Here is a 12,233-nt window from a genome sequence, read left to right as displayed (position 1 = left end):
ACGTCACTTCCGCAAAATTCCCGCCACAGGAGACCCCCCCAAAATATCGCGAGATTTCTTAAGGCACTAAACGAGCTTTTCCGCTTCTAGATTGAGCAAAGATCTAAAGGAGGGAAACTTCGCTATTATTATTTTTTAAATTCACATATATGATATATTTTACCTTGAGAAAAATGCGGGCTGTGTCGGTGTCTGTCTGCCTCAGGCATATGGAATTTGGGAAATGCTAGCGGCTAGACTTTACTCCTGCCTTGAAATGAAATCCTTAAAAAGACACTATGATTGTTACTATTATCTGGGAACACTCCTGGCGGTTCTCTTCTCGCTGGCCAAACTGATTTTTTGCACGGATATCTTTCAGATACATCTGGACCTCTCCCATTTTTTCTGCAATGACTCTAGGGTATGAATTTAGACTTGGTGTTTTTTTCTTAGTGTAGTTTGTTTTTCTGATAACTTTCAGTCTCAATGACTGATTTAAATACCTCAATTCTTCCACAAGTCTGGATTCCAATAAAAGCAAAATTTCTTTTCCTCACTTCCCAGGCCCTGTATGCAGATTGCTTGTAAACATTTAAGTTGCCACCTGGTGGAAGGTATGGAACACTAAGTAACTTGATTTTCTTAAGCAGCTCTGCAATCTGGGATCAAGAGGAATGAAAATGCTGAACTGAGTAACAGAAAAGATGAAAGTGGGGGAAGATCCAGGGATAGGGTACTCTAGGGTACAGACAAGAGCATGGTTGATTATGCCATAGGAGCCAATGTGGTCAGGGAGGTAAGAGAAACCAAACTAACTGGCTTGATTGGGAAGAGGAGGGTGGGGGGCGAGGGATGGATGAAGTGGAAGCGCTGTGGCTCTTTATAGTGTTATATAGTTTCATAATTTTTCATGGTCTAGTTCCTTAATGGATGTGCCGTCTGCTAGAGAATGGAGTCTGAATCTTACACTTACTGCTATCCCTATAGGGCATCAGGTTGTGCTAGTCGTGGAGTAGGATCTCATTAAGTATTTCGTAAACATTTAATGAATATCTGCAAGAAGTAAAATTCTTTTCCTTACATCTAAAGTTTGCACCCTTTAGGGGTGCCTGTTTAGCTCAGTTGGTTGGAGCATGGTGTTAATAACACCAAGGTTGCTAGTTTGATCCCTGCATGGGCCACTGTGAGCTGTGTCCTTCTTAAAAAAACAAAACAAAACAAAAAAACACAAAAGAATACTAAGTTTGCACCCTTTACACAAAAAGTAGTGAAATCATTTATTCAATGAGAAACCTCTTTCCTATGGCATCTCCTAGAAGTTGTCTTTGCACAATACTCATTTATGTAATCAGCTCAGGGGTTCAGGGGTGACTCTGATTTTGGATATGGATCTTGGCCAAATACAGTAATTGTCTGATAATTATCTTGCAAGAAAGGTAAGAGATTCAAAACTTTATTAAACAAAGTGCTAGATCAAGGAGAGTAGCGCAAAGAAGTATGAGGAGAATATGGGAGAGTATAGATAACCCAGCAGGGCTTATAGTTTTAGTAATGGCTTAGCATGGAGAAATGACAAGGATAAGAAACAGAGTTTTTCTGTTCTCTCCCCACCCCTCAACCCCATCCCTGTCCCAGCTAGAGTATAAACTCCATGAAAGTTCATTGCTCGATTCCCAGTACTAGACTAGTATCTGGCACATAGGAGGGATTCCATAAATACAAATAATGAATGACGGGATTAAATTATTTCAAGGCGCTACAAGGTACTTTTTGAGACCTACTGAGTGATATTAGCAAAAAATATCTTTTTGCTCAGAGACCTCCCATGACCATTGTAACTGGAAAGAGTTGTTCTGGATGGTGAACATCTTTCATGTATTTGGCAAAAATTTGAGTGTGTATTCTGTGCCAGGTATTCTTATAGGCACTAAGGACACAGCAGTGAACAAAACATAAAAAAATCTTTATACTTCATGAAACTTATATTCTAGTGAAGGGAAGCAGAAAATAAGCAAATATCTTAGTGTATTAGATAATACTAGACGCTACAGAGAAAACTTAAGCACGATAGGGGACTAAGATGATCCATCATGATCAGGAAAGCCCTCACTGAGGAAGTGACATTTGAGTTAATGACTTCATGGAGATAAAGAAGCCAGACATGAAGATAACTAGAGGAAGAACATTTCAAGCAAAGCATATTCAAAGACACCAAGGCAGGAGTGTGCCTGGTACGTTCTCAGAACAGTAGGACCAGTATTTGAGTGACTTGTAAATGATCTCCATTTAAAATGAATGAATGAACATTTTTATCAATGTAACAATTAGTATATTTGTTTATTTTCAGTACTCATCAGATGATGGAATCTTCACAACAAACTTAGGCAGAAGGTACCCTTATTATTACCTTCATTTTCCATCTCAGAGAAGGAACTCAAGGTAACACAACCTCCCTCACTGTTTCCTTTGGGGCTGACGGAGGATGGACATGGGGATTGTTTCTACAATACAGTTGTTGAAGTGCTGCCTACCACTCTGTATTCTCTTGCTCTGGTGTCTGCTAGTATTGCTGTCCTTCTGCTCTGTTGGCTGATGCCCACACCATTTTCCACCTTTTGTAGACCACCACCTTCAGGGGTTCATATTCTTCTCCAGGTAGCAGGGAAGCAGCTTTTGTGTTACCTGTTCTTTCAGAGGTGTTGGCTTCTTATGACATATGTTTTTCCTTTTTGCCAAAGCCATTTCCTTCCAGAGACCATGGGTGGTTGGAAGAAACAGAGGCAATCTGGACATATGTTGGAAAATGGACAGAAACAGGTTCAAACCTCAAGCCATCTGTTCTAACAGCCACGCTTTCCTGCTTGGTCTGGCTCATGCAAATATATGTAGGATGATTTTCTCTCATGACCCTGTTGTTTCTCTCTCCACTTCAGCATTTTCTGAGGACTTCCTGCCATCAGACTGGTACCTGTGTGAACCTCAATGTCTTTCCCTCGGTTTACTCTGTGAGCCCTATTTATATATCAAGAGTGTGTGTTTGATTCAGTTCCTGACTATTTCATTTAAAAAGTTTCCTGAACATTGGGGCATAAAAATTTGGAGGCTAGTCTACCCAGAGAGCACAGAGGTGATTGTGATTCTGATGAGTTGTGTCACCTAACCCTACAGAGCAGCCCAAGGCAGTCTCATCTCTGACCAGCTAAAATACAGTTACACCCATTCATCAGTTTCTTATGTGCTTGCACAAAATGAGCCATTCCCTCTAAACTAATCAACTCTGGATGCATGGTCAAAATTGAATTTCTTACATGTAAAGCTAACGACCAGGTCTTGAACTACATCAAGATATGGCCTTGAAGAGATTATTAGCTAGCTTCAATCTTTCACATCACTATCTCTGCTTTAACTTCAACATTCCTTGCCCTCAGGGAGCTTATTATATCTTTTTTAAAAAAGTAAGATCTGTTCATGTGAAATAATTGCAAAATACAAAAGGATAAGCTCATTCGTTTATATGCCTACTATGTACTAGCCCCTTTACTTTGTTCTGATCATTTAAAGACTTGCAAGCCATAATCCCTGCCCTCAAGGAGCTGACGGTTGATGGAGAAAGTAGATGAATATAACACAGTTACAATACAACAGAAGTAGGGGGTAAAAAGAAGTTCAAATCTCAGCTTTGCCTTTAATATTTATGGATCCTTGGGTAAATGATTTAACCACTCTGACATTTTCTTTGTATGTAAAATAAGAGTAATATCTATCTGACAGAGTTATTGTGACTATTAAACAAGATTGTATTTTTATTTGACATAAATTAAGTGCTCAGTAAATGGCAACCTTTACCATGTAATTAAATTGAGACAATAATTCAAATAGACAAGAGGAGGGAGATATCAAGAAGGAAACTAAAGAGATGTGGAACAAAATTGACATGGCCTGCTTCTACTAAGGGTAAACATACATATCACTTCCTACAGATAGGAAACACACACACACACCACTTTGCATCCTGAGAAAACAAAAATAAGACAACAAAACCAGGATCTAATTCTAGATCCCACATTAAATGAAACCTTGTGTCTTCCTGTAAATTATTGACTCCCCCCAAAAAACAACTGTACCTTGACTTTTGCAATGCTGATATCTGAAGACAGGAGGAAAGCTTTACAGATAAAATAATCATGTGAGTAAATTGCTATTGTGGGTGAGCAAGCCTTTTAAATAGTGGCTTCCTTAATAACTTTCTTTGCAAGTAGATTTTCTTTCTAAATGACTTTCACTTTTAGTCTTTTAGCATTTTTGAGATTCCACTGAGAAGTCCAGGTGGATTTACATATCACGACGGAGCAGACTGCACTGAGTAGACTGCACTGAATGAGAAGAGTATGAGGTACGCTCTTTTCACCTAGAAGTAATCTTCCTGGCTCTTTCCCCCTCTTCTTCCACCTCTCCCCCTTCCCCTCCCTCCAGTTCAAGCTGTTGTTTCTCAGTCTAGTTGTATAGGACACAGCTCCCTGGCCCGTGCTGGTATCATGAGCCTTGCGCTCCCCCTGGCTGAGGCATTTGGTCACCAGTCCTTGGTCAGCGTGCGGCCGCCCAGCTCCAGGGAGAGCTGTTGTTCACAATCTTAGCTGTAGAGGGCGCAGCTCACTGGTCCATGTGGGAATCGAACTGGATACTTCAGCGTTAGGAGCATGGCATTCCAACCACCTGAGCCACTGGGCTGGCCCTCTTCCTGGCTCTTGAGCTTCCTTTCATGTGCTAATAGAACTTTACTCTGACTGAGTCCTTTTCTCTGTTTCTGGTTCTTTGTTTCTAGTTATTGGCCAATTCTGGATATTGCTCTGATTTAGATTTGTGTACAACTGCTGACGGCAGCAACATGAAATCTGACATTTATTTGTTTGTTTATGCTATGACCATTTGGTGTATGTTAGATGGCAGACAGACACAGGGGATCTGGTTATGGCTGGGTACCAGAAGGCAGAGTCTCTGTCTTTTTATGATTTTGTTGTTGTTGTTGTTGTTGATTTGTCTTTCTGTTTGTTTGTCCTGGCACTCTGTGTTATTTGTCTTGTTTGTGGGTCATTATGAATTAAATAACTAAAAGTATTTTATGTGTCTTTGAACAGAAAACAGCTCTATGAGATCTGGAATTGCTATAACCAACTGGTGAGTTTTATGCTGTTTCCTATCAACTCTTGCCTTAAGTTGGAAAACTATGGATACTGATTTTTTGTGTGTAAGTGAAAAAAACTTTTTCCCTCTCTTCCAAAGAAAGGTAGCTAGCCTTTATAATGGTTCATATATTTCTGTATCTGTGGCTGCCCACCCCCTCTCTGAAGACTACTGGAAGATTAATTGGTTATAAAAATCTGTCATTTGTATGTACTCAGAAAGACCACTATCAAAGGTGAGAAAATGTTTAAAGTAAAAGAAAAAAATTGAATTGAAAAATTTTAATTCTTTTCAGTATAAGGTAAATAATTTGACCTTGCTCAAAGAGTGATCTGGCCTTTGTCCTTGGCTTGTGGGAGGTAATCTATATGATACCTGATAGGAGTGTTTTTGTTTAGGGTGGGGATTGGCTATTCCAGAAAGACCAATTATGTGATCAACCTGGAGATGAGTTCAAACATATAGGCAATATCGATTGCCTATATGACCGATCAATCAATCAATCAATCAATCAATCAATCACGTCTGTGATGAAGCCCCAATAATATCTCTGGATGTGAAAGCTTTGGCAAGCTTCCCTGGTTGGTGATACTCCATGAATATTGTTAAACTTCAGTGCTGGGAGTGTAACCACATCCTCACAGATGGAAGAGGACAACGGAAGCTTTGTATTTGGAACTCTCTCAGATTTTGTCCTGTGTGCGTCTTCTACTGGTTGATTTTGATCTGTATCCTTTTCCTGTAATAAATTGTAACTATGAGTACAACAGTTTTCAGTGCAATCTGTGAGTCCTGGTAGCACATTGTTGAACCTGAGAGTGGTTTTGGAAACCCCAAATTTGCAGTTAGTGTCAGAAGTGAGGGCAGTGTTGTGGCAGACTGTGTACCCTCTACAGAATGATAGTTGGCTCTAAACTTTCCAGTTTGGCTAACTCCAGGCATATGCATTTAGAACAAAGAATAGAGGACTTTAATATGGATTGACTTGGTTTATATAACAACTTTTTGAATGAGCCTGAATGTGTGATAGAACGAAAATCCAAATAGAATAGGACTTATTGTTTTTGACTTGAATAGAGCTTACCGTGTTTCCCCGAAAATAAGACCTAGCCGGACCATCAGCTCTAATGCGTCTTTTGGAGCAAAAATTAATATAAGACCTTATATTATATTAGAGCTGATGGTCCGGCTAGGTCTTATTTTCGGGGAAACATGGTAGTAATTTCCTGAGAAATCTAAAGGGTTCTGGAGGCATGAGTTTTTCTCTCTCCTTTCTCAAAGGAAAATAGGAAAGTCCACAGAAATATAAACTAAGTCAAGATGTGAGAGAAAGCAGTGGACAACTACAAAGACATTCTCTTTCACCTGATCAAAGGAGATAATGCTAATTATAATTACATATGTTTGGCATTCTCCAGATATCTAATTATTTCAACACTATTGTGAAACTTCTCTTATTTCTCAAGCTGAAAATTTGAGAAGAAATGCTCAATAAAAAAGAAAAGCTCAATTTCTACAAGTTAATTATATATAATCAAAACGATATTAATTATTGATATATGTTTCAATAATTGTATACTTTTTAGGTTGGCTAGAAACATACTCATGTTCATGTAGAAGACAGTATATTAGTTTTCCTATTGTTGCTATAACAAATAACTACAAAAATAGTGGCTTAAAACAACACAGATTTATTATCTTAAAGTTCTAGATGACAGACGTCCAAAATGGGCCTCCTGCTTCCAGGGGTCTATGAGTATAAAATCTTCTTTATTTATGACAGTCATTTTCATATCTGCCTGTCTTACCATAACTTGATTAAAACAAATCCTGAATACATTTTAAAACCAACATGCACTTCCTAAAATAAAACCATATGAAGAGTTAGAAGAATCCTACAGAATGTAAGTTCAATGAGAGTAGAGGCTTTATCTGTTTTGTTCACTCTTGAAGTGGAATGGTACTGTAAAAAAATACCTATGTGATATTTATACAGCAGGTGGATGTTGGGGTGTAATGAACCTAATATCAGTGGCTGAAAAGATGGTAAGTCATGAGCTACAGTGGCAAATAATTTGGCAAAACAGTTGCCTGACATTAGTTGAGCAACAGAACATGTATCTACTGAGTCTTGGGGGAAGGGAATAGAAAGTGGAAACTTAATAGAGGTTATTTTTAGCAGCATGTGGCAAGATGTTATAAGAAAGAGATGAGCTCAGAAAAGAATTCCCTCACAGGTTTGTAAGAAGCAATAGAAAGGAATAGAGTCTAAAATCTCGGGCCTTGCGGATAAAAAATTCTGATTACTTCTAGACCTCAATAGTAAGAAATTAAAAAAGGCTTTGATTTTTCCTCTTTCTCTTCCTTTCCTACCTTTCTTTCTCTTCTTTTTTCTTTCTCTCCCTTCCCGAACGATTCCATCCCAAAGTCATTAGGTGGCGCTGAGAAACATGGTGTCACCTGGACAGGGGTGTCAGATTTTAGAATTTCTGTGGCCCTGTGAGTTCTGTGTGTCTTTAATTCTTCCTTGTTCTAAGTGAGAATGTATTTCACAGTTTTCCTGTTTTTGTTGCATTACCATTGGTATGGGTGTGTCTGGGCATATTACTTGTCTTTTTAGTTCAAAGAGTCATATCTGAGCCTGATGAAGGAAACTGGACATCGCCTGGAGTTTGGACTTTGAGCTGGATGTATTTATTTAGTGGCTTGAACTTTGGGTTGTCCTTTTTGGGTATAGGGAGAATACTTTTTTCTTTTTTTTCCTATTAGTTTCAGGTGTACAAAACAATGTAATAGTTAGACATTTATCATTTATATGGGGATGTGGAGAATATTATCTATACAAAGGAAAAATAGTAAAAAGGATATTTGGTGACTGAAAGAACTGACTGTGCCACAGCCTGGCTAGATGGTCACCAATCTCTTTTCCTTTCATTGAGTCACAAGAAAACTACGTATTTCAGACTCATTTGGTTGGGGCCATATGTCTGAATTCTGGCCAGTGGCCTATGGGTAGAAGTCATGTCCCATTTCTAGGCCTGCCTCATTCCTTCTTTTGACAACTTGAATGCAGGGAGGGTCCAGTCCAGGACTCTGAGAATACCCTGGAACAAGGATTGGCAATCTATGGCTCATGGGTCACCTCTAGCCCACCACATGTTTTTGTAAAAAAAGGTTTTATTGGAGCACAGCCATGAGCATTCATTTACATACTGTCTACGGCTACATTCATGCCACAATAGTAGCATTGAGTTGTTGTGATAGTATATCCCACAAAGCCTAAAATATTTACTGTCTGTCCCTTTATAGAAAATGTTTGCATATGCTGCCGAAGAAGATGGTGCCACCATAGGTTGATAGGAAACAGAATCCATGAATCAAAATATGAAAGGCTGCCTGCAGAACAGCCAATTCAGGATAAGATGTGAATGAAAAATAAAGCTTACTTTTGTTAAAACATTAAGATCTTTGAGTTATTTGTTAGTAGCTAGTTATTTTATTACTAAAATACTGCTCTCCCCAGTATCTAGAACAATGTCTGGCTCATGGCAGGAACTAAACAATCATTTGTTTACAAAAGTAGGATATTCATGGTGTAATAATCTAAGTATTACCACACACAAAAAAGTAACTTACAATTTGAAAATCCCTGTAATCCCTCCTTGAGAAATAATCATTGTTAAGTGTTTGATGTATATGGTTGTAAACTTCATATGCATATGCTTCCATAGATCACGTGGCTTGGCATGGTGGGTTAAGATAATGGCATCTAGAACCAGACTACCTGGGTTCAAATTCCAGCTTTTTGTCTATGAGATCTTGGGCAAGTTACTTAACTCATTTGTCCCCCATTTTGCTCATCTGCAAATAGTGCTATTATAGACTTACCTCATAGGGTCATTGTGATGATTAAATGAAATAATTTATGTGCTCTGTGTAGGGCAATGTCTTACAAATGGCAAGTATTTGCTATTAGTGTATTAATAATAGTAATAGTAATAGTACTACTTTAGTAGCAGTTTTATTGTCCCCACAGAAATGGAAATGGTGAAGGGAAGGACAGGGAAGATAAAGAGCTAGTGATACCAAAGAATCGCTCAGGACATGGGCACATAACAGATGTGCAGTTAATGGTTAATTTTAATTTCTCCAAGAATCTTGTTGATGAAACGTTAGAAGATTGGTCAAGTTGTTCACGTTTCCCAGTCTCTCTAATATTACTTTCACACCATCATTTCTCATTTTAGTTTAAAAACTTGTCTTTCCTCTTTACTGCCATCTGCCAAACTTATTCCCTGGTACACTGATTTCCCTACACTCCCAATATACTCCCAAGCTCTGCTGTCATCTAAGTATGACTTCAATGTCTATGTGATGACCCATCCAATACCTTAATCTTGTATTCGTCTATCTTATTTCTCAGGACACTAGCCACTCCCTTCTAAAGCCACACCTTAGTCCTTCTTATCACCAAGAATTTCTCCACCTCTGACACCTTGAATTCAAGCCACCCTTTTATTGCCATAACACACTTGAGGAATGTCAGACACCTTGGTAATAACTGTGGTTTAATATGGCTGTGATCCTGAACGTGAGAGGTGAGAAAGAAAGGAATAAACTACTGAAGGCATTCATCTGACTCTTAGAAGTTTGCTTAATTTGAAATCCCCAAAGGTGATTTTGATGGATATACTACAAGTAGCATTGCTCTTGCTCTCTCTACCTGTGTCAAATCAATGAAGGGAGTCAAGATCTCCTGGATTCACATCCTGACTCCATCACTCATTTGAGTAAGTTCAATCTCTCTTGTCTCTGTTTTCTCGTCTATAAGATGAGGATAGTTATTAGTACTCACTATATGGGATTAAGTGAAATAATAAAGGTATAGCAGTTGGAAGATGGTCTGCCATTCAACAAATGTTAACAATTATCATCAACAACAATTATAGGTCAAAAACTTCCAAATCTCGTATCTTCAGCCCAGATTTCTCTCAGTGCTCCAAATTATATCAACTGCTTGGACATCTTTCCTTGGATGATTCTGGGCATTGCACATTCATGTCTAAAACTTATCTTTTTGTTTTCTTTGCAAATCTACGGTCCTCATCTCCAAGTTTTTCTATTAAATCTTAAAATTATATCACCATGTCAAGTGACTCAAATCAGATTCTAACCAACCACCAAAACCTGCTAATTGTATCATCTCCATTTCCATCTCTACTGCCATTGATCTAATTCCCTATTACTGTCTTTTTTCTGGACTACTAGTACAGCTTCCTAACTTATTTCCCTCTCTTTTGTACACCACAAGCTGATATTACCACTTCCCCTGCTTAAAAACACTTAGTGCCTCCTATACCCCTCTACTTCCAACCTTATGCCTTTCAGGATGAAGTCCAAATTTCTTAATATAGTTTACTAGATTTTCAGTGAATGGGTTGTTACTGTCCTTCCCGGTATGTTTTTTTTTCTACCTCCTACCTCACAAACCATGCTCCTACTGTACAGAACTTGTCATGCTTGCTTCTTTCTCTCTTGCCACTTCTCTAGGCTGGGAAATCTCTTTCCACCCTTCCTCTAGCTCAAAATCTGGTCTGTGGACTACTGGAGGCCTGAGACCTTTTCAGGGGCTCTTCAAAATCAAAACTATTTTCATAATAATATTAAGACATTTACCTTTTTCACTGTGTGAACATTACCATTGATAGTGCAAATCAGTGGTTTGTAAAACTGCTGGCATCTTAGCAGGAATCAAGACAGTGATACTAACTGTGCTGGTATCCATTTTGTTCCTCACTGTGATGTGCTTGGAGAAAACAACTAGTTTCACCTACGAATGTCCTAGATGAAACAGTGAAAAATTAATTATGGTAGGCTGAATGATGGCCTCCCAAAGATGTCTACTTCCTATCCCCGAAACCTGTGAATATGTTACCTTACATGGCAAAAGGAACTTTGCATACGTGTATGTGATTAAAGATCTTGAGATGGTGTGGTTATCCCGGATTATTTGGGAAGTTCAATGTAATCACAAGACTTCTTATAAGAGGAAGACAGGGTCAGAATCAGAGAAGATGTGACTACAGAAGCTGAGGAGGGGGAGAGGGGGGAAGTGAAGAAAGGGGGAGAGAAGAGAAGGGAAAGATGAGGGAGAGGAAGGGAAGGAAAAGTACACAAGAGACAGAATTATAGGCTGATTTAGCCACTTAAAAAATATAACATCATTTTTATGTGACAGAATAAATGACAGGTTAATAGTTGTTATTCAGATTTGGAAATATTACAGACAATTTCTTAAAAATGAATAAATGAGCTTAACACTTAAAGAAAATAACTGACAGTATTTGTTGTCAATGACAAAATTTGAGCTTTTATACAAAAATTAGTATTTTGGAGAACTGTATTCATCACTGTGAGTTTGGCAGTTTCCCAAGATTTAAAGACTTTTTCTGATGAGTCTGTGAAAATAATGAATATGATTTTTAGATATTGTATAATGAAATGTGTCGACATTTAGGAGATCTGTATAACTCAGCGAAGCAATGTTTTCTAAATGACAAATCCATTATGTTACAAAATTACATATGAGTATAATATCTACCCAAAGTGTAAGACAGACCACTGATTTTTTAATGTAAAAGAACTCAGAAAGGTCATTGACATGGTTTCAAGTTCCACATTTCCATTAAGAAACTACCACTTGTCGAGTTTCGGTGTGGTATCAAAGAAAATATTCAACTATCTGAACAAGCTATTACACCCCTCCTCCCCCCTCCTCTAATTACATATCTGTATGAGACTGGATTTTCTTTACATAAACAAATTGCAACAAATATGGCAACAATTGAATGAAGAAGTAGCTATAAACTATCTTGCTATCTTCTATCAAGCCAGGGCTTAAAAAAATTAAAGACATTTGCAAAAATGAAAAACACTGCCACTCTCTCACTAGTTTTTTTTTTTAATTTAGAAAACATGGCCTTTTTTCATACAAATATGTTATTTGTGCCCATCAAGGGCTTATTGTTTTTCAACGAATTAATACATATTTAAATTTTTTTCTCGGTTTT

At 38.0% G+C, this 12,233-nt stretch overlaps 1 long non-coding RNA gene across 3 annotated transcripts; it reads left to right on the top strand.

Annotated features, from left to right (window-relative positions):
* Window positions 1–54: 54 nt before the first annotated feature.
* LOC141573163 (uncharacterized) lies at window positions 55–5,930 on the top strand. Of its 3 annotated transcripts, none has more exons than XR_012498789.2 (5): window positions 55–403; window positions 547–778; window positions 2,330–4,375; window positions 5,118–5,157; window positions 5,562–5,930. It is a non-coding gene; the product is annotated as an uncharacterized LOC141573163 (long non-coding RNA). The 3 variants fall into 3 exon arrangements; XR_012498788.2 differs by adding an exon at window positions 2,081–2,213 and having other exon boundaries at window positions 55–778; XR_012498787.2 differs by having other exon boundaries at window positions 55–778.
* The last annotated feature ends 6,303 nt before the right edge of the window (window positions 5,931–12,233 follow it).

The sequence above is a fragment of the Rhinolophus sinicus genome, chromosome 17, assembly GCF_057876585.1.
Source record: "Rhinolophus sinicus isolate RSI-liver-muscle chromosome 17, RSI-T2T, whole genome shotgun sequence".
Lineage (NCBI taxonomy): Eukaryota > Metazoa > Chordata > Mammalia > Chiroptera > Rhinolophidae > Rhinolophus > Rhinolophus sinicus.
This window is presented reverse-complemented; position numbering and strand designations above follow the sequence as displayed.